We start from the raw sequence: 23,718 nt of genomic DNA, 5'->3' as shown, positions 1-23,718 counted from the left end.
ATCCAGTTTTCAATTTAAGAACCAGCTGCTGCCTTATCAGATCGCATCCAGTGCCGGCTTGTCTTTTGTCTCTCTCATTGTGTCCAAGCAACACAACACGGCATCCAAGTAGCTCAAATATTTGGACAGTTACAAGCTACTAATTGGGCCCCATCATCACCAGGCTTGAGCTCAGCTCCTCTTAATCACTGTGGGCCCAAAACAAATATGGAAATCTATCACACAAGCACACCAAAACACACGCACATAGCAGCTACTAAAACCAAAGCCAGACATTGAGACGAAATGAGATGAGACGTTGAGCCAGACAATGGCAAAAAAAAAGACAGAAAAGAGAAAAATATTAAACAAAAGATACGTATCTGAATCTGTGTCTGCAGCTGAGCCACTGGCCCGAAATGGAAAAAGACAACTCAATTGAGGCAAGGCAAGGGATCATCGATGCTCACGCTTTACTTCTTTTTTTGTGTGAGTGTTGATTTGCTTCTCTTTTTTATCGCGTTACCTGTCAAACACAATACTTGGCATGATGTTTGAGCAGCCTAGACATCAATCAAAAATTTCAGTTTCTATGACTTAAGCGATGAGTTCGGATTTATTATGCGAGGGTTTTGTTTGAATCCACGGCGCTGGCGGAAATGAAGTTGAGATTTTGACTGCTCAACGTTAACTGTAATTACGCTCGCAGATATACGGATATAGATACACAGATACATTTTGTATCTCATGACGCACAAACTCGTTGTGTGCACGCCCAATGCTGGTCAACAAGCAACATATCAGCTGCAAATAGCCACAAACAACCACATAATGACCTTGTAACTCAACTGTCAACTGTCAACACACGCAACAATAACAGCACGCAACAACAAAGACAACAACAAACAGCAAATCAATAGCTAGCCGCAATTTATACTGTTCGTATCGACAGCCATAAATTGGAGCGCCTGGCACATGTCAGCCAGCCCACGAGAATGTTGGCCAAAAAGGCAAAGAGTGATCGGTTAGTTCGAAGGATCACCAGGAGAACTACGAACAGAAATTGAATAGCATTTGATTAAACACATTGCCTAGTAATAGATTTAATATGAAAAGTAGAGTCTCAAGTTTTGGTATAGACAATATCTATTTTTTATTACTATCGAAAATGTCTAATAAAAACCCAAAAGTTTTCAGTTTGTATATATTGTTCTCTGTGGTTTATCTTAAATGCAATGTTATACCACATATGTATAACTTTTGGTATGTTTTTGTATTTTTTTCGGTATATTAATTTTATATATTATATTTTATCGATAAAACCGTCTTCTAACTAACTACTCAAAATGGGTAGCGGGTATCGAGCATATTTGACTGTAGCTTTCTTTATTGTTTTTTTTGTAATTTTGAAATAAATAATAACTAAGGAAATGAACAAGCTTAAAACATTAGAAGAAATATTTGTACATATTCATGTGAAATTTACTTACTACATAAATTCTTTTTACCCTTTTCATATCAACTCCTATGAGTGATTATAGTTAGAGGCACACTAAAGATACAACTTCCTTTAACAAGCCTTATATCTTAACACAGTTAATTAGAATTTATGTTTAACATGCAACCACAACGTGTTCTCTATTGTCGCATTGCATGGATTTCACTTGGTCATTCATTGTGGGTAGATAGCCATCGGGGAAAATGTGTAAAGTGTGTGCTGCGCCTTTTCTGGTCATTTTTTGAGTGGCAGCTTGGTCCGCGTATTTATATAAATAAGAAGAGGAAGACGCAGGAGGAGAATAAAAAAATGCTTATCTTGCTGAATACTTTGTAGTTGTTGTTGTAGTACTCTTGTATTGTTTACGCGAGAAGGGGCCATAAAATATGAGCAACTCGGCAAATACAAATAGTTGAGGCGATATCTGACGGATACACACGCAGCTAGGCGAGAAGCGACTTCCTCCTATGCGACTGCTGCTGTGTTTTCTGTTTGCGATGTTTCATGTTTCTGTTTTCCTTTTAGCACACAATAGCCAGTGACTGAATAAGAAGAATTTTAACAAGTAATGAATTACGTGAGGGGCCAGCGTGCCCAGTTGAAGAACTTAAGAGATTTTTTGCCAAAAATATACGCGCTTGAGATATAGAATATCCAGAGAGAGAGAGAGAGAAAGAGAGAGAGAGAGAGAGTCTAAGTACGAGTCCGACCATATCAAAGACAGCCAAAAAAGTTTTTAGCATTGTTCTCGAATTTGTTGTTATCAGCCTCGGAAGATGAGATGAAGGGAAGAAGAAAGCAAAAATTCTAAAGCACAAGCACAAGTTTCGACAATGGGACGCATTGCCCTCTTCTTTGGTTGTTTGTTGTTCATTGTTCGCTGCTCGTTCTTGGTTTGTTACTCAGAGTTGAGAGCATTGTGTGAACTTTGTTATGTGAAATGTACTCGGATTCGGATTTGTGCGTGCGAATGGTCGGAAGAGCACATCTTAAAGATACATTTGTTAGTCCGCAACATTCTGCAACAATTTATTTTTAGTTTTTAATCGTTTTTTAACTTGTTTTTCTCATTATTTTCAATTGGTTCCCTCGCCCGCAGTTAAAAATGGCAATTGCCAGTTGCCGCAGTAAAATTATGAAAACTCTAGACAACTCTAATGACGCGGACTAACCTTCAGTCGCAAATCATCGTTGTCAGAAAAAAGCACACGATAAATACAACAGACAACAGACCCATAGACAGACAGACACCAACATCTAACTAGTAGAGCTAACAACAACAAAAATAACAACAAGAACAACTACAATGGCAAAGCAGAAGATTTAATAAGGCAAAAGGCTAGTAAATAAACCTGTTGCAATGTTTTTGGCTCTGTGCTCACTTGACTAGTTTTTATTTATTATATGTAATGTGGCTACAACAGTGGCCATAACTATGAATATATCTATGTTGCCGGCAAGGCACCAGCAATGAATGGTTATTAAACCGTAACCACAGTGCCAACATTTCCAACTGTGCCACGGGAAATGCCAATGCAAATGGTCATAGTTGACTGCAGAGCGGTGACATTTTGTTACAGACTTCTGAAAAAGGCAATATCGAAGATGCATATAAACATGAAGCAAACTTCAAAGAACAAACCTCAGACGTACGATTTGTTGCTTTTAAATTCATTTTAGTTTAGTTCAATGAACTAAGATTGATCGAAGAAATCAAAGCTCTACTTTATAGTTCACGTAATCTCGCTAAATCGAATGTAAATGACAAGTTCCAGTTGTATGTGTGGCAACATCATGACATATTCATTATACCCTCGATGTGAGGAGGCATCTCCGTAAGAAATAAGAAAACATCATCGAACACTAAATATACAAACACACACATAGAGAGTACTATGAGAGCGCTTTTGGCCTTCGAGCATTAAACTTATGCCTCATCACCTCGGGCGCTTTTTGTACAATTGTGGCAAATGTTGCATCATCATTAACAGCGACGCACACAGATGAAAATGGCGATGGAGATGGAGGTACATATAGACGGACGCACACATAATGAAACATTGTGTTGATGTCAAGTTGGAGTCGTTCAATAGAAACGCATCTGAGAGATGGCTTTGGCACTTTCGATGCCTGCAGTTGGCAGTTTGAAAGCGAATTCAATGCAAAGTCATCAACATTTGCCATACAGCCACGCAGCCCCAGACGACGACTCACCTTTGGATGCCTTGGCATTTTTCATCCTCGCTTTTTTCTATACATATACTTTGTACTCAAATGTTAATGGTTAATTTCTCAGATTCGTTCCTTTAACTAAGAGTACAAAAGTGTAAGCCATGCCCTGCACCTGGGTGCAGTGCTCGGGGCAATGAGTCAGCTATCCAAAAATGTCAGCAGCTCAAGTAACTTCGTCTGCCAAGTGTAGGCAGTTGTGGTTGTACTGTTGCTGTTGTTATGTTTGTTGCTCTTTGCTGTTGATGCCTGCAATTTATCACATGTTGCTGCAACGGCAGCCACAACTACACAGCCGTAGCAATGGCAACATAAAAATTTGTAAAATGCATTCAGGTGCCGCCAAATATTTAAGGCATGCCACAAACTTTGCTCGCGCGCTCTTGTCGTTGGTTCCGTTGCGACTGTCTTTACTTTCAGTAAGTCATTAAGTTGCTGTTAGGTAACCAGCCAGGCAGTCAGCCAGTCAGCTGAAGCAACACAGTCCTACAGCCCTACAGCTGCAGCAGCAACTGAAACTGCAGCTGGAGATGTTGAAGTCAGTCAGTTGATTGAGCCGTAATTAGGCGTCGTAATGAGTTGAGATTCGCTTCAGAGTTAACTCTCCTAGCAAGTGAAACTGCCAAGTTGATCAGAAGATTAGAAGAGGCACCGTGGCTAACTTGGCCAACACTTGCTTAACTTCACTGCCTATGTGGGTCGTCAAGAAAGTTAACACCCTGAAAATTGTAACAGAAAGCGCGAAATACATAAAGAAAAAAAAAAAAACAAAAACAAAACACTGTCTATAAAAAAAATGCTAAAAAACGAAAACGAGCTACCAAATCAGAACGCAACGTGCGCAGCCAATTGACATGGAAATGGGCGGATGAAATTCTTGGCACGTTAAAAATTAACCAAAAAAAAACTTAGCTGAGGCAACTGAAATGACAGGCACAACAACATCAACAACAATAAAGCGACGACAAGAATAATAACAACAACAACTCTGACTGGGCTCGGCCCAAAAGGTTGACCAAGAATCGAGGTGGAGCGCGTCGAAAGAGTCGCAGGTGAACAACCGTCTGATGGCCTTTTAAAGATTTTTACAGCTATTTATTTACTCAAGCCCATAGTCCGTTCTGCCTCTCGTTCTCTCTCACACTCTCTCTCTTTCTCTTTCTGTCTGTGAGTCAGTTGGCTGTCTCTTTCGTTTGTTTGCTCTTCGCTTGTTACCGACACCTGCTTTGCTTTCCAGGCGGCCGCTGACGAGTACTCTAATTATATTTGAGCAATTTTTGTTTATAAACAAAAACGAACAACAAAAACGAAATGAAGAAGAAGCGTTTGACAAATCGCTGCATGAAGGACTAAATGCAAATGGCTAAATTTGTGAGCGAGAGAAAAAAAAGGATGAAAGCAAAGCAAGAAGGTTCAAAAAGACTTCCTTAGTTCACTGCGATAAGTGAAGAGGATACAATTAGCATCCTTAATGCAAGTGTAAAAATAAAAAAGGCCAAGGACCAATTGCTCTTTTAATTTGTATTCCGAATTCCAAAGACATTCCTTTCGCTTAACTGCTGCGAACTTAAGTTTGAACTTGGTCGCCATGGGAAAAGCGAAAGATTTTTCCAAAGGTTAATTTCTTCCTTACATAACCAAGGATACCAGATAATGTCCCTTAACTTTTTGTGAACGTTTTTCCATCATAATCAAGCATATTGAGAGAGGGAAGGGGGAAAAAGAAATGTTTGCGAAACTTTTGCACAAAAATAAATCTCTGACTTTTGGCAATTTTACGGCTTATGCAATGCCAATGTCTTCATCAATGAATGAATGAGTTTCGTGTGATTTTTACAAATGTTTGCCATTAGACAACATCATTATTATCATTATCATCGTCATGATCATCAACTTCTCGATTATTAGCTGAAACTTTCACTATCAAGCCTCAGGTCGCTTGGGACTTTTGCCATTTTTTTAGTGCTTCTTATTGTGAAATATTATGCAAAGAGACATAAAACGAATTGTAACGGTACAGGCATATATACATATATATGTGTGTGTATATGAATGATGGTTGATATCATCAATGAATAAAAAACAAAAACTGTTTACATATTTGTTTTTGTTGCGCTCAAAGCGATTACAATGCTCCACATTTATATTTTATTTATATTTTCTCATTATTATTTTTTCTATTTTGTTATCTGCAGCGGAAATTCATTTGTTCATGCATGTATGTATGTGTAGATAGATGTATGTAGTAGATACATGCACATATGTGTAGATACATGTGTCTGTACATATGTAGAAATTATATTCGTTTATTTTGCCCATCAGCTTGGAGTTTCATTTGTTTGATTTTGATTTTGTTAGCACGCTAAATGTCACGCATCGCCATAAAAAGCAAAAATATTTAAATTGGAAGTTCTCAACTAGAAGATACGCTGTAGATGTTAAACAACTTGGAGTACTTTCGTATTCAACTTAAAATAAGTAAGAAATTTCCAGTCGACTGTGCTCGACTCTGAGATAATCGCTACTCAAACCCATATTATACAAATAAAGTTAAAATATATTATTATTACTATTACTATTACATATACAGCAGACAGTTTTTAGAGAATCAAAGAGTATTCTTTCTTTCTTGAAAGTACAGGGTATTTACAAAACTGAGATGTAATATCTGGCATGTCGCATCAGCAGAGGGAGGTCTATTTATAGCACTCAAAAGGGCAAATATTTGTTAAAAAAATATATAAATAATAATGCAAAAATGTCAACAAGCTGCAACACAAGTTGCGCACAAAACCAACCGCAGGCAAGGCAAACGAAAATGTATTTAATAAATAAACTCGTTCACATTTTTATACAACTGCGTTCAATATTGAACAGCAATTTGTTGATTATTCATGTATGTGGTTTTAATATACATATTTACTTAAATATTTGTATGAATTAATGATGTTGATAGTTTGCTGGCTTGTGGTTATTTAGATGTTACGTGGCAAAAAGTTAGTCACATTTAATATGTACTAAATAATTCAGCACTCATATCTTTCGTTATCTGCTGAGAGTTTCAATTTAATAAATATTTTTAAATTTTGTGCGAAAAACAGAAAATTCTCGTTAAATGTTGATAGCATAATCTATGGCAACGTCTAATAAAAACGATTAAATTTCACAGCAAACTAAACTAAATCGAGTTATCTTCCTGTGCATATTCTCTCATAACGAGATACGCACAAAAACCAGACAAGCAAAATAAATTGGCAATATTCAGGCTAAAATGGGATTTCATTTCTGGTTGAATATAATAGAGATGGTAGTGTTATCTATGAGCTCATTGCGACTTTTGTTTCAATAAAACTCATTTTACTTTATCGATTATTTTTGGTCATTTTAATGCATTTGAATAGACTGCATTAGTACTGAGTCGCAGACTCGTTGCTGCCTTTAAACAAAATATCTATCTAACAGATACATACATGTTCAACACACACACATGAGTGCATGCATGGATATGCATATACAGATACGCATTCTTGAGATACGAGTTTGAAACTGACTTTTGAACGAGTGAGTGGGTAGTGCTGCATACTTACTTCTGACTTTCTGACTTTCCGAGAGTGGTTCATATGTGACAACCATGAGAATGGAATGGGAGGAAATACAGAGAGAACTTGAAAAACTGGAGATAGGCTGTTGAGGTCGCGGCATGGCGTCTACTTGGAACTCAGACTGGCAACTCTTACAATGGCAGTTAATTAGTAAATGCATGCTAATTTCAAGTTGTAACAAATATAATTACAACGTGAGTTGTTCGTATCGCACGTATCGCTTCATGCAATTAGTTGCAACATGCTGTAATAGTGATAAAGCAGCATAATTCATAATGAAGTTGTTTTGTTGTACCTCAGTACGAGTCTTCGCACAATGCAACGATGCCTCGTTTATCACAATGTTTGGGGCTGGGAGGATGGCAGAAGCCGAGAGACCAGGACCAGCCCCCATTTGGGGTCTGTATAATTACTGGTTTTATGCAGCGCCTTGAGACGACGTTGTCTGGACTCTGGAGAGTTAACAACTGCAGTCCTGCAATTGATTTGAGTTATTGATTGTAACGTCTTTTTGCAGATCAAAAGAGAGAAAGAGAGCGAGGAGGGGGAGATTAATTTTTGTGTCGAGTCAGGCTTTTGTATGATTTGAAAAATTAGTACAAGCTGCATTGAACTGAGCTGAAAACTGCAAATGATCATAAATCAAACAGTTTGCTGATTGCATTCGAAGTGCGCACAAATTGCATGATTTGCAATTTCTGTTGCATTCCCCGGATGCTGACACGACTGCAACGACTACTTTAGAGACCTTATGCCTGTCCTAGTGTCCCGTGTCCACTGTTCAGTGCTCAGTGTTCAGTGTTCAGACCTTCCTCAGAGTCGACTCATTCCCTCCGATGACTGGGCTGGCAAAGACCTCACGTTGTACTTGTGCAAATAATTCGCATTTTTGTTGCAAGTTGTAAGTTGCAAGCAACTTAAATAAAATTATTGCTTGGCATTTTTATTTGCTTTTTATTGTTGCCATTTTCCGCCCATTGTCCTGTCTGACAATATGTTCTTTTCTTCTTCCATCGTTATTGTTTTGTAATTAAATATTTCGGCAGCAGCAACAAACACAGTAACAAATGCAAAGATCTGTACACTCTCCAAAAGCGCACAGAAAGCACGTAATGCACAATCCGATAATGTTTCTCAATCCCCATTTCCTACGAGTGTTGTCTCAATGCAAGACAAATTGCCGCAGTTAATCTGCGGCCATAAAATGCACAACAAGCAGTGTGCAAAATCAATAGATTCTTTGCCAAATATATTCGAAAATAATATACAGAAATGTGATTTAACTCAGCTTGAGGTTTTGTGTTTATTTTATTCATTCTTCAATTTCTTTTCCCTTAGGCGCATTTTTGTTTGCTTTTCATCTTGTGATGCCTAAAAGCTTTTAGCTTGAATTAAATGTGTTTTAATTCCACTGTTCATTTAATGGAAAGGCTCTGCGTCTCAAGTGCCAGGCTGCTTATCCAATCCAGACAGTCGTTAAATCCTAGTCCACATTTCATGGCGCTAGCTAAATTCAATAAACATAAAGCTCGCACAAATTACACGCTTGTATGGCCCAAGTTATATTCAAATCGATGACGACGATGAAGACGGAGTCAGAGAGAGAGAAAGAGTGAGATAGATAGATAGAGATAAAGAGACGATCGTCATAGCAAACTGGTTGACCGACTATGTAAATTTTTATTAATATTCAAAAGAAACGATTGCGTGTTCAATAACAACAACAACAACAACAACAACACCAACATCGGAGAGAACTATAAATATGCATATGACCTTCGTTGCGGATGATGGACATCCGAACAGAGAAACATTCAGGGAGATTGTTACCGTGTCGAATGTGTTGGCCAATCAGTTTGCAAAAGGGCATAAATTGGATTTACAATCAGCAATTGCAGCAATTAATTGCGCTTAATCAAGACGTTCAACCAGAAACCGCATGGCCAGAAGAAGAAGTGCCAGAGAAAGAGGGAATCAAAACAGAAAGTCATTTTATGCCGACTGTTCGAATTGAATCGAAGCAAATTTTAATGGGCTTCGTGCCAGAGCATAAAACAGAATGAAACCTCGCCTCTGGTCATAGCAAAAAGCAAAAAATATTATCCAAACAATAACCTAAGGGCACTTTGTTTATGTATATTTAAGAGTGTTTATAGCAAGCAACATTTTGCGATCATTAGCAAATAATTTATGCCATTTACAGCAAATCGAACATGAACATTCTGAGTTGATGAGAATTTTAAATACTCTACAAGATAAGATAAACATTTTTAAACTTTTTATGCCTTAAATATGTTAACGAGTATAAACAAAAATATGTTATGAGTAGGCCAAAAGCAATAATGAAACTTTTAAAACTTAAAAAAATGCAGCAATGCGAGAAAGATCACAACTAAATGATAATTATTTGTATGCTTACAAATATATATGATACTGTGATAGCTGAAATGCATAAATATATTCGTGCAATTGCAATTACCAAATGCACATAGATAAATAGTTATATTACATTGTTGAAATACATGTTTAGTTTCATTACATTAATAACTGAATAATAAAAAATTTGTAATATGTGAAATTTAATCTGCATGCTGAATCTATTCAGATTTTGTAGAGTATACTGTCAAAAGCAAAAACAGAGCACAAACACAAACCGAATAAGAACCCCTTTTGGTGGATCGCTCTTATAAGCGGCTTTTGCTTTAGCTTATTGGTCGAACATTTATTTAATGAACTGTTAACTCGCAAATCATTCAACATTGTTATTGTTGTTGTTGTCACTGTTGGTGGGCGCCGCAAAGCGTGCGAAATTTGTTGTCAAGTTTTTAAGCCTCTTAAATAGATCTGAGTGTTTGGCACAGAAGCAGCACAGCTTCTGTTTTCGGCCCAATGGCGCTGCTGTATAAGATGTGGAGTACCTGGTCACAAAGTGGCATCGTGCACCAACGCAGCGAATTGCTACATTTGCAGCGCAAATGGAGGCAAACAGCTAAACCACCAGGCTGGTAGTCGCAATTGTCCATTGGCAGCAAAGAGCGCAACGAAAGCACACTCATGCAATTAGTCCAGCTCAACCTAAATCACTGTGCAGCTGCGCATGACCTTCTTCAGCAAGCAGTGCGAGATGATAGCGCTGACGTAGCTATCCTAAGCGAACCGTACAGAGCGGTAACAGGCTCAGTCTGGGCAGCGGATACTACGGGTAAGGCAGCAATCTGGGTGTGCGGCAAATCACCGTTGCAGTTCGGACACGAGCATGCTGCACGTGGATTTGTGCGAGCAAAATCGGCGGTACATGGGTCTATAGCGTGTATCTGGCCCCAGTCTGTCTCTGGAGGAGTACGGGCGCATTCTGGATGAACTCGCAGCAGATGCTATAGGCCGCTCCCCATTAATTGTCGGCGGCGACTTCAATGCATGGGCAATGGAATGGGAAGTCCCTGCACAAATGCGAGAGGCTCGATTGTGACGGAAACGTTCCAAATGCTGGATCTAATCCTCTTGAACGAGGGCACGCAACAGACTTTCTGTAGAGCTGGCGTGGGGTCCATAGTCGACCTGACTTATGTGTGCAGCGCGCTGTCGCCTTCGGCACGTTGGCGCTTGAGCGACGGCTACACAGCTAGCGACCACCGTGCTATTCTGTGCGAAGTTGGCGGGCGGCGCCCCAGCAATACAGGTGACCCATCAAGATGGGTTAACTTCAACGCGGATAAGATGGACGTGCTGCGCTTCAGCGCTCGCATCCAGTGTATGGAAGCGGCAGGAAGCGCCGAGCAGATGGCTACGATAGCATTGCATGCGTTAGCGCAAGCATGCAAAGACTCGATGCCCCCCAGAAGATCTTCCACCCACCACCATCTGCCAGTGTACTGGTGGAATGAGGATATCGCCACCGCCAGGCGGGAATGCAACCGCGTGAGAAGATGCTATCAGCGATCGCGAGGCAGACCGTCCTACACATCATGGCAGCGCGAATACAAAGAGAGGCGGAAAGCTCTGAAACATGCCATCAAGGCGAGCAAACGCAAATGCTTCATCGAGCTTTGTGAGACTTTGGAGAGCGACCCATGGGGAAGGCGTACCAACTGGTCACTAAAAGATCTCGGCACACAAAGCGTCTATGCCACCGGATGATGTGATGCACTGCGTTGTCCGTGAGCTGTTTCCGACTACAGCTGGTGAGACGGTGCGAAATCTTGATGTCGCCACATCCAATAACAGCGCGGCAATTGAGTTGGTTACCAGTGCCGAGATAAGTACTATCGCTGGAAGCATGAAGCTGGGAAAGGCGCCTGGGCCGGATGGCATTCCACTGAGAGCTCTTCGGCTCGCCTGTGCTCTGAGGCCGGAAATCTTCGTTGATATGTTCAACAGGTGTCTACAGGAGGCTGTCTTTCCAGATATCTGGAAATCGCAGAGACTGGTTCTGCTCCTAAACCAGGCAAGAATCCGGGCGAACCTGCTGCATATCGGCCAATCTGCCTCATTGACAATGCGGGAAAAATGCTGGAGAAAATCGTATGCACCCGGCTGGAGCGCGCTATTGCCGCAGGAGGTGACCTATCGCCAAATCAATTTGGCTTTCGCAAGGCCAGATCGACAGTCGACGCAGCGACTAGAGTTGTGGAGATCGCCTCACACGCCATAGCGGGCAGCAGATGGAAGGGAGGAGCCAAGGAGTATTGCTTGATGGTCACGCTGGACATCAAGAATGCCTTTAACTCGGCTCGTTGGGACTGCATTCTCAAGGCTCTGGCAGCGTTCCAAGTGCCGAGATATCTTCTGGAAATCGTGCGTAGCTACCTATCCTGCAGGCGGCTATTGTACGAGACAAGCGCTGGTACAGAGGAGTACGTCGTGACGGCAGGTGTCCCACAAGGCTCGGTCTTGGGCCCTCTTCTGTGGAATGCCATGTATGATGGCATCCTGAGACTAACCCTCCCCCCGGGCACGCACATGGTTGGCTTCGCAGACGACATCGCTGTCCTTGTCGTGAGGAAGGAGCTGATGCAGGCCGAGAGTGTGTGCAACCAAGCAATTGCGACCATCCAGCAGTGGCTTGGCTCAGTTGGGCTGGCACTTGCGCCGCATAAAACTGAAGCCGTGCTGATAAGCAGCAGAAAACATGTAGAGGTAGCGCAAATTTCGGTTGGCTGTACAACTATTTCGTCCAAAAGAGCGATCAAGTATCTGGGAGTTTGGATCGATACAAGGCTCAGCTTTCGAGAGCACCTGGAAGCGACGAGCAATAAAGCTGCAGGCATGAACCGGCTACTGTCAAGGCTCATGGCGAATGTTGGAGGCCCAAAACAATTGCGACGATCGCTAATCGCGGGTGCCATGCGATCCATCGCACTGTTCGCGGCACCAGTATGGGTTCGAGCATTGGACACCAGAAGCTACTGCCAAGGGCTGGAGGCAGCGTTCAGGAAGAGTGCCATCCGCATCATTAGTGGATTCCGCACAATCTCTGAGGACGCAGCGTTCGTCATCGCTGGTGTACCTCCGTTTGTGGAAATGGCCAGAGAGCGAGCTGCTACCTATCGGCAGCTGCGATCCCGGCACCACAGCAACGCCGAAACGCGAACCGTTCGGACAGCAGGACGGCAAGAATGCCTAGAGAGGTGGCAGCGACGTTGGGATATGTCTCCAAAAGGCCGTTGGACGCATCGGCTTATCCCGAACATCGGGGAATGGACCAGCAGGAAGCACGGCCAAGTCAACTTCCACTTGACTCAGGTTCTAAGTGGCCATGGATGCTTCAGAAGCTATCTGCACCGATTTGGTCATGAAGCTTCTGGCAACTGCTCTGAGTGTGGAACACTGGAGGATGCTGAGCATACTATCTTCGCCTGCAAGCTATATGGATCACTACGCAACGACTTGGAAAGGGCACTGGGCGTATCGATTGCGGTGGGAAATTTGGTCCCGCTTATGCTGCAATCAGTGGACAACTGGGTTGCGATTTGTGAGTTTGTGTCAACTGTGATGCAGACCCAAAGAAGCATGGAGAGAGCCAGGAGAGAGTCGATGGAATAGGTGGCGCTATGTCTCTTGTGAAGCAATGCTTTACGGCCGTACCACAGGAGATCGCACTGCCCTTTACCCATCATAATTTAGTTATATCATGTATCTCGTTATCATATTAACATTAGTAATAGTAGAGCAAAGTCGAAATAAAAAAAAAACACACACACACACACAGACACATATACATATGTACATAGACATTCACTTCATCAATACATTATAAATGAAATAATTTATTGCCTTAGTCCTGGCAACAGAAATGTACAGGCACCATTAATTAGTTTTCCTTTGTAGCACATGGTGCTCGAAATCGAATTAATTAATTAGTTTGATTAGCAATGCTTGGGCACATTTATTAATTATATTATTCGCATTTTGGAAGTCATTTGCAGGCCTCTATTGTTTTCAATCAAGCTACCCAAGGCGCTTCTAATTAGTTATTAAAAAAGTGCTCTTGACTGACTTGTTCACCACGCATGCGATAATCAACGTGCTCAACGACACCCACACAACACATACACACACAATCAACACACAACACACATGACATAGAATTCCCAATGGTCATTTCACGTTGATATCGTCATGCGATTTTCTTTACCGGTCTCTTGGCACCAACCACGTTATTTATTTTTGTAATTGTTGTTCGTAGCGTTTTGTCATTTCACATTAAAATCAGTTAGTTTGTAAATGGCAAGTTCGTGTCAACGTAAACAACAAATTCTTGGATATTCATAAAAAGAATTGACTTTGCGATAAGTGTAAATAACATACTTCATTCTAATCTTCTATAATTAAAAAAAAATTTGTAATATCTTAAATGCTTATTACTAAGTATTGTTCAAAGTTACAAGAATTGAAGTATTTGCTATTTACTCGGTCAACAGTTTAATTTACTAAGAGATATTCTGAGGAAAATTGCGTTAGCGATAAGTTCAAATACTTTAATCTAACCTTCTGCCAAAATCAAAAACAAAAGTTTATTAATAACTAGAAAACTTTTTATTTAGTGCTGATTATGTATATACTAAATATAATATAGAATATTTACTGTATAACAACAGGAAATCTACATACTTATGAGACAGACAAAAGAAGGAATTTTTGATTATCTTTTTTGGCATATTTTTGACTTCACACTTCTCACAGTGCAGCACACTCGACTCGCTTGTCTCTCAATTGTGTCAAATTTATTTTTATAATAGATAAAAGCATATTTCGCTTATATGGATTAATTGATGATCACTTTAGTTTTCTTTTTGGTCATGTGGTTTTTGCTCGACGGTTAAATAGACAATCTAAATAATATAAAAATTCGTTAATCATTTAAAAACAATAGAATAATAATTATAGTAAATTCATTAGAGTTGGCAAAACATTGTAATTTGTGGTCTGTAGAAAGGAAAAGTGGAAATAAACAAAGTTATGCAAATGTCGTTAAATGCATTTGTTGTTTTCACAGGCGATGCACAATTAATGTTGTTTAATTATGCTATAGGCCTGTTGTTGGAAACAGGAAGTCATAATGCGTTTCTTTGTCATATCCATATGCTGTCAGAGTCATAAATTGTCGCTAGCAGCGAATGTGCGACCGTACAGTTAATTAAGTAGAAACACTATTATCAAGCAGCTATTATCAGTCGATAATAAGTGCTTATCTGCTTTTACCTATATAAAAGAGCTGCACAGTTGGTAATTTATATTTCATTCGCTTCTCGTTGCAGTGCGATAAGAACTCCTGGAAATAACGTTCAAGCTACATGTACAAAAAATAAATAAATAATTGATAAGGTCGCCGCATTGAGGTAAGTACCCGAATAGCAAGCAAAAATATGAAAATAAGTAGAAATATGAATATAAATGCAATGAAAATAGGAAAACCGCGAAGTCAACCATTTTTGGTGTGCAACCATTTTCCCAATGTCAATTTGTAGTGGGAATTTATGATATCCATTGTTGGCCACAAAACAAGATCATTGTTTGGCCCGGGCTGTGGCCAAAACTAATAAGCGCCAAGTATGGTGCTGCAATTTAGTTGTGTGCGCTGTTAACTGGCTAACTGAAGCGGCTGGTGGCAGTGGCAGTGGCAGCTCCAATTGCAACTTTGGTTGTTGCCTCCTAAGATGCTTACAAAGCCAAAGCCAATGCAGTCTTAGTGTTTCTGTGGCATTCATTGTCTTCGTTTCGGTCTCGTTCCATCATTTCGTTCAGGTTCTGCTTCTGCTGCTGCTTCTGCTGCTGCTTCTGCTTCTCTTTGTCGTCGTTATTGTGCCAAATGGCCATAAAAGGTTAATTGGGTCCTTAGTAACTTGGCTGCAACAAATAATGCAGGCATTCCACACGTACCTCTGCTGCTTGCCACAGCGACAAGAAGCGACATAGAAAAATCTTAATTAGTTAATTAAAACAACAAACAAAGCCCAGTCCAGAGATACTACAACTAGTTCACTTGGGCTACTGCATAATTCATGCGACCGACTATAATGACAACCAGACGGAGGACACTTCACCAAAGCCAAAGCCGAACCTAAAGCTAAACACAAAACCAATGCCAGGTACAAGTTACCAGTTTTCCAGTTGTTGCTGCCGCTGCTGCTGCTTCACGATAGAGACACGTTGTCTGCTCCTTTGGCCGACCAACTACTAGTACACACCCCTCTCTCTCCCCCTCTGTCACTGGGTAGTTGTGCGTGTGTGCGACTCAAATCCCCTGAGGTGACATTAAACTATGAAAGGCATTTAGTTCAGCGATTTATATAGGCAACTTTTTGACAGTTTTATGTCTTTGGCTGCTACAAGGTGCCGATTGAGGATAACGAGCTGAAGACCAACTGCCTGAAATCTTTATGCCTCATTAAATAGCCAGGCAATGTTTATATTTCACTAGCAAAAGGACCTCGTTATCTTCGAACCCCGCAGCCAATCAATTCAATTGGCTGGAAGCGATTTATGCCATGGCTATGTCTTTTGCAATTGCAGCAGCTAACTGCAGTTTTTAAATGCAAGTCAAAGCTTGCTGCAAAAAGGAATCTGAGATAATCAATTGTAAGACTTCAATTACTTTTTTCTTACTTTTATGCCCTCCTCCCCGGGTCTGAATCGGCAGATCAATCGAGTCGGAGCAAACACAATGGCCTTTAATCAATTCCCAGTTGAAGTTCAAGCGCTGACTTAATTATTCAAAGTCTTTCTGGCAACAATAAGTTTGACCTTTTTTACCCTAGAGATTCAAACAAATTGTTAACCCTCTACCAGAGGGAAACAAAGCCATTTGCCGTGTGGCATGTGGCATGTGCCTTGTCTGTGTTCCAACTGTGTTATGACCGCAAACATGGAGCTGACCCCCAAATGTGTTGATACGTTGAATAAATACATATATGTACACTTAGTATGTATTCTGGGCTGATCGGGTCTGAGCCTAATCTCTTGGTCAACCAAAAAAGAAAAAAAAACGGGTAAAAGTTGGGTAACACAAAATGTTTTGTAGCTGGTCATAAAAAGTGACCAACTGCCATTAGGGCACAAAAATGAAACCATTTTTGTCATTTGACAGGCAATTTTCGAGCGTTACGTTTTCGATTTTGCCCCCCTCATTTGTCTCCCTCCCTGACTCTGTCTCCTTCCCCGCAATTTGTGGTCCTCTCACATGGGATAGTTATGAGGGTAGCGTGTGTGCTGCGTATGTATATTATAGTATAAGTTCAGGGCTGTCAGTTGTGCCCACAGAATGTGTTGTGCTCATAAAATGTTGGATAGCAGAGAGAGACCAAAAAATCTGATGATGATAGTTTATACTATGCAGAGCTAAAAGCATTTTTCCAAACCTCTGCACATTTTCACATGAATGCGGCAAAAATCTGTTGCCATTTCTCATGTGGCAGCAACATTTTCCCATTGCCCTCTCATCGTATCATGCTATAATGCCGCTATCCATGGTATCCATGTCGATATCCTGTGCCGCAGCTTGCTTTTCTCTCGCTCTCTTTGGCACATTTAATCGAGTTGCCACATTGAAATATATTGATGTTATTATCCAGCCGGCGGCGGGCAATCATTTGATTAAATCTAAATCTGTTTATGATCCCAACTTTTGCAGGCATTTATTAATTTTTAAGACGCACCAGCGCTGGGTGAATAAACAAAATTAACGCTGATAACTTTATTTTTTTTTTTTGTGTGTGCTTGTATTTCTTCAATTTTTCAATTTCATCTTTTCCTTGTTTCGCAAATAGTTGGAGAATTAGTTTTTTATTCAATTTGCCAAAGTTGGCAGCCAGTTGGCCAAGGTCCAGAATCAGGCAAACACAAACTTTAACTCGATGCCGAGAAATCCGAAAGCGAAAAATCATGAGAAAAGCGCGGAAAACTGTTAACTAGAAGATGCAGCTGAATCAGAAATTGTGGGCCAAAATGGTCAACTACTGGTAACAGTTGTCTGAATATTCGAATAGCTTCTGTTGCCTGAATGCATGAATGGATACTCGAATACTCGAATAAATGCACAAACAGACAAAACAAATAAATATTGAGGTCGCCGCTATAAAGCAACCAAACCAAGCGACCTGGCCAACTCTGAGAATTGTTTGAGCCAATCTGATGGCCATTTTCGGCTCCTTCTTGTGTCGCATTGTTTTGCTCTGCAAAAGTCATGCATATGCAAATGAACAATTGATTTCTTGTGGCCTACTCGCCGTTGTTTTACTATACTATACAAGTGCTGCAATATTTCGTTGCTTCCCCATTGCGCTGCTCACAGTTGACCCTGAAATTAGTTTGCACAGTTTGTCTGACCTTCGGTTTGGATAATTGCTGCAAGTTTAAAGCAGACATTTAAGAAATATATTAGAGTTGGTACAATTAGTTTGTTTGGGCTTAAATGTACGTATTTAAGAAGGGTGACATTATCATTCCCATAATATTGCGTTTTATAAATTTTTAAGTTTATGCTCTTTTTTTTCACAATTTTACGTGTAGCATCGATATCACACAGTTGGAGCTTTATTATCGAATTCCTTCTTCCCCTTTTAACAATACTTCCTTATTTTAAGTGTTGAGAAGAAAACGATGATTACTTAGTTTAATAATTACACTAAAATTAAGTGTTACGTAGTGCGTAATAATAACTTTTCTTAAGTGTTGTGTAGTGTATTCAGATTAAGGAATAATAAATGGAACAATTCTGCATGAAAAGTCCTTCTGTTAAGCGAACACTTTTTTGAATTATCAACTTTTTGGTCTATTGACTTCGTAAGGATTCCTCTTAAAAACTTAAGAACACATCTTTCTTAAGTGTACGCTTTCTAAATTCCTTTGTCATGATATAATTGTGCAAAGAATCCTCTAAATCGAACGCATCTTGCCATAAGCTCGAAGTGTGTTTTAACTGTATTAAAAAACACATTAGCTACAATATTAATTAGTTAAACAATCTGCACTTTTATCTTGACAGTTCAGTCTGCTTTCAATTAAACACATTCGAAAAGTAAGTGGATGCGACTCAATTAAGTCTTCAACTTTTAACGAGTTTTGCCAAAGTTTTTATCATTCGCATAGCTAATCAAATGAACGTGGAAAAATGCCAGCTGCAGTTGCAGGCGGTGAGTGCGTTGCAAAAAGATTTTTTTCCATCAACCAAAAGAAAATCGAAGACCGGGTTATGGCAATTAATCATTTGAGTACTGAAAAGAAAAAGCACAACATATTTCTGCCAGTCATTTTTTTTACAATCATTTAATTGCAGTTTAATAGCGCGCTCATCCTGTAATTTATTTTCTAATAATAAGAAATGTGAAGCTCACAACAAAAACAAAAAAACATAGATAAAGATGAAAATGAAATGGTACAACAACTGTTCAAACAGGAGCCGAACGAACGTGCAGAAAAACATTTAATTACATTTCTGCGGTGTTTTGCCACAGATACATGACTCGCCATACTCTTGAGATATACTATATACAACTAGCGATAGTTAAGGATGGTGATGGAAAGAAATTGCGAAATAGAAATGGAGTGTGTGTGAGAGAGAACAACTTGTGTAGCAAACATTTTTACTACGTTGTCAAATTAAGAGCTATAAAAAATGCGTGGCATGCTGCAATTGCTGAGGATGCAGCCAACAGCTGCAACTACGTGCACTCAACTTGTATACTATACTTGAATTAAATTCGAATCGGGGGCTTCGCTGCTATTCGCACTGCTTGTTGGCCTGGCAAATTAACAGTTAAGCGCCAACGGTAAATAATTGTCAAAGACAACAACAACAAAAGCAACATCGAAGCTGGAGATGGAGATGGAGTTGGAGTTGCAACTGAAGTTGCCTGATGAAAGCTGCTCCAAAATGCGCTTTGGAGAAGATGTGGCCGTGCCTCGAATGATGTTTGACTGGTTTCATGCACCAAATACCCAAAAGGAGCTGCAACTGTAGCTTGAGTCTAAGACTGGAGACGGGGACAAAGACGGAGAATGAGACTGAGACAAAGACCATGAGACTGGGAAGACCTGTTGTCTGTCGTCATGGATATCTGGACGTGGTGGTACTGGTAATTCTAGTCGCCTTGCCAGCTTCTCGCTTGGCGGATGTGCAAATATTTTGATTAAATTTTCTCCATGGCAACTTTCTTTGCACCAAAGTGGCATCCATAGCACAGCATCCAGCAACAGCACTCAGCACTCAGCAGCCACAACAGCAGCTCCTGTGTTCTTTCAGTATGTGCGTGTGCAGCTGCCGGTTTTGCAGCAGCCAGCCAATACATTTCCTGCTTCTGCATAAAACACGTTTTCTCAGCCACCAACTCATCATCATCATCATCATCATCATCATGAGCATCGTCATTATCAACTGTGGCTTCACTTTGCTGCAAGTATTTTCCCAGTTGCGGTGACCTTTGCTGACACGCCGCATAATTTGAAATCAGAGCCAACATAATTTCCAATTTAATCACTTACACAGCACATAAATCTTCTCTATGCAATTGCTGAATTGTGAATAATTTAAAAATATTTTTAGAATGCCTTTTATCTGTTTTTATTTGCGAAAAGGAATTTTAGCATTTCAAGGCCGAAAAGTTTTCTATATTAAATTCCAGATTGGCGAATAATTTAGATACACTTTTAAAATGCCTTTGTCTGTTTTTACAGTGAGTAGAATGTTTTTGTATTTCATGAAACTTTTGCCAAACATTTTCAGTTGTGTTTGTGTAACTTTTGAGTAAAATTTTCAGGTATCAACTGAAGCGTCATTTGAATGTGCTGTTTGCAACTTTCGGTTTATTAATCGTGAATTAAATGCAAGAGTTTCTGACGCCCATTTGATTAAGGCCAATTACAAATATTAAAGTGAGATTGACACAAGGTCTATTCTCAGGTTGCCTTTAGCCATGATTGCCAGAAATTATAATTGCCTAGAAGAAAAGTTGAGTTCAGAAGGCGCACGCAACTCATTAGAAGTGTACATTTTGCGGGATTTCTTGAAAACTTTTTGGCGAAATGCAAATGAATATTAAACGCAGACTTGAGGCTGCGTTTTAATAACTGCGGATTAAGTCTGCATAAATAATAATCATAATAAACTCTCAGCCACAGCCATGAAAATGCGCATCAGCCCGTAGCAGATACGCCTCTAAGTACCCAGTTCTCATCTTCATCTTCTCTCGTTTCCCCCCCTGCTTTCCATTTGCTTGGCATCTAAGGAAAAACTTTTTGCATAAGAAAATGACAAATGATCAACGGAGGTTGCTGGGTGGTTCGAGTATCAGCTTCAAGTCGTGCCGGAAAAGTATGCAAAAGTAGCAGACAGCAGAGGTGGACAGAAGAGGGAAAGGAAAAATCGCGACAATGAAGTTTTTGCTGTTGAGGGGAAAATTCTTGGACTTTGTTGCGCGCAATTTACGTTCTTTTTCTTTCGTTTTCTTTCGCATCTTTTGTAATATTTCATTTGACTTAAATGGCAAGCGATGCTCGCATTTTTTGCATTTCTTTCAAATAGTTTTGTCTGGGGTTTCACTGGGGTTTAATCCGCAGTTAAATGTGCGTCTAATTATGCCAGCAATTATATTTGGACTTTGATAAATGCCTGACCTACTACCGCTGTAAAAGAGAACACAATATATTCCGACCGGAAATGGAAACCATGTTCTCGAAAAGGAAGATCATCCAGACAGAGAACATTTGCATGCCGATGGCATTTTCAAGTTTTGTGCCTTCAATTCAATTAATGTTTATCTTATCTACGCGAAGCAATTCACGAAAGAAAAACCAAAGCATAAAAGTCGACTAGAAACGCACAAATTGCTGTGCCGCTTATCAGTCAATTAGCTGCGCGATAAGGCAAACAAGCAACTCGAACATAGCGCAAATGAGTGGCAACAATACGAATAGACAGCGTGAGGGATACGAACAACAGGGGGAACTGGGTGAGAGAAGCTTGCGTTTGTTTTAGCTGAAGACGTGAAGGTAACACACAATGCCTTCGTTGCTATTGCCTCGTTGCTTATCGAGCGAGTTACGAGCCGCCTTGTCATCACATATCTTTCAATTTCAAGTGTCTTCCTACTCCAATTCTGTCTGTCTTCAAGCTATTCCCCTGCTTCATTTGCTCAGGTTGTGATAAGCCCACGTAAGCGAAGCACGTAACTAGGTCGTTTTTTGGATCTGTTGTGAGAGGGCGCCTTCACTCTAATGGCATTCATCTAAGTTAAAATCGACTCATTTTTGATAGTTAGTTTCGCTGGTTGTGGCAGGTGTTTCGGCTGTTCAGCAAATACTCGTACACGTGCGTTTATTTCCCCCACATCACTTTTCATTTATTATTCTGAATTGTGGCCCCATGGCTGTCGCTCATTTAGGATATGAAAATTTATGCAACGAGCGAGTTTTGTGCTAAATTCTAAAGTAAATATTTCGGCTGAGTGCGCGTCGCGTGAAATTCAAGTTCAATGAAAATGTTAAAATAAATCGATTTCAAAGTGAGTTTTGCTATTCAAAATTAATATTTGTTTTAGTGAGAATTTAAAATTGTGTCATTAATGGCAGCTATGATTACATTTGTTTGTTTTCTTTTCGCAATTAAAGAGATAAGAGAAATCTCGTATATCATATCTGCTATGACATAATTAAAAAAAGACACTCTTGAGTTTATCTGCAGTCTCGCGGTTATCTGCAAATTAATAAAGAATAATGACAAATGTTGCCATCAACTTTGTTGTTTGACCTTCAAGACTTTCATAAAACCCGTATGATAAAAGTGCCAAATAACATTGCGTATACGACACGTAACCATCGACGAGATGAGAATTTGAATTACCGAACAATTTCAATAAAATTTCAGCAAAAAAAGATTGAAAAGCAATAATGGCCAAAACAGATGCATATGAAAAGCCGGATGTTGTTATATGGCATTTAGCAGCCCGCCGAAAATGCCAAACGAGTTCGGGAAATGCGCCTCTCATCAATTATGCATTTGGGTGCGTGGGGCAAGCGATTTTATGTGATTGCTATTGGAGTAGTTAGTAAAACAATTTGGCCCTTTTCGATGCGCTCAACCGTCGAGAGATTGTTCAACTGACAACTGACAACTGTCGCCCTAATTAGATCACCGATCCGAATAAAAACCTCTTCAATGACATTTCCTATAAGTTTTTATCAGCATTCAATTTGTCACCATGTTCGTAGTTATTATTTCATTTCTTTTTTTTTTGTCGATTGTTGTTAAACAAGTAATTTATTAATTGACACGAAATTGCGACCCAAACTTCGCGGAGTGTAGAATGAGCATTGCCAGCTGGTTGGCAACTTTAATCGCTCTATTTTGTCAGTGCAGCATTTTACAGCCGAGTGAGGACATGACATGTGGCGGAATAGCCTCACATGCCCCACATCACCGCACCCCTCCCCCCCCATGCTCTTCTTTTCAATTTATAAGCACACACAACGGAAATTGCCAACAGAGACAGAGGGTTTTGGTTTGAGCTTGGGTTCGGGTTTGGGGCAGCCCTGAATGAATGCCAGGTTGGCGATGGCACTTGAACCCAACGAGCCATAACAAAAGGCACACGAAGTAATTAACTTGTATTTATTGTATGCACACATAGTTGGCAAAGCTGACAGTGGCACGTTGCTGTGTTTGGAGGGGCAAAGGGAGGAGCAGCATTCCCTTCTCCTTATCCTCATTCCCTATGGGGAAGCTGGCTGGCATGGCTGCCTTTTCTAATTGATAAGCCGGCGGGGGGACTTCGGTGGTTGTGGTCCCTGGTTTGCATGTGCATTCAATTACTACTTACCCTGAACTCTGGCTGTGATGTTGCCCAGTCATGGGCAAGAGCTAAGACCTAGCCATTAAGTTGGTAGTAAGTGCAACTTATCATGCCCAGACTCTTGGCC

General features: G+C 40.2%; 1 protein-coding gene across 3 annotated transcripts in view; it reads left to right on the top strand.

Moving 5' to 3' along the window:
• LOC133846527 (putative polypeptide N-acetylgalactosaminyltransferase 9) overlaps nt 1-23,718 on the top strand; it is a 65,349-nt gene that overhangs the window by 5,557 nt on the left and 36,074 nt on the right. For 2 of the 3 annotated variants that reach the window (XM_062281550.1, XM_062281548.1), the window contains exon 2: nt 15,066-15,146. The exons of the other annotated variant lie outside the window; for it this stretch is intronic. The gene's annotated coding sequence lies outside the window, so the exon portion shown is untranslated. The remainder of the gene's footprint in view (nt 1-15,065; nt 15,147-23,718) is intronic. 3 annotated transcript variants of the gene reach the window in all.

This window comes from Drosophila sulfurigaster, chromosome 3, assembly GCF_023558435.1.
Source record: "Drosophila sulfurigaster albostrigata strain 15112-1811.04 chromosome 3, ASM2355843v2, whole genome shotgun sequence".
NCBI classification, from domain to species: domain Eukaryota; kingdom Metazoa; phylum Arthropoda; class Insecta; order Diptera; family Drosophilidae; genus Drosophila; species Drosophila sulfurigaster.
The sequence above is the reverse complement of the archived record's forward strand: the minus strand, read 5'-3'. Positions and strand labels throughout refer to the sequence as shown.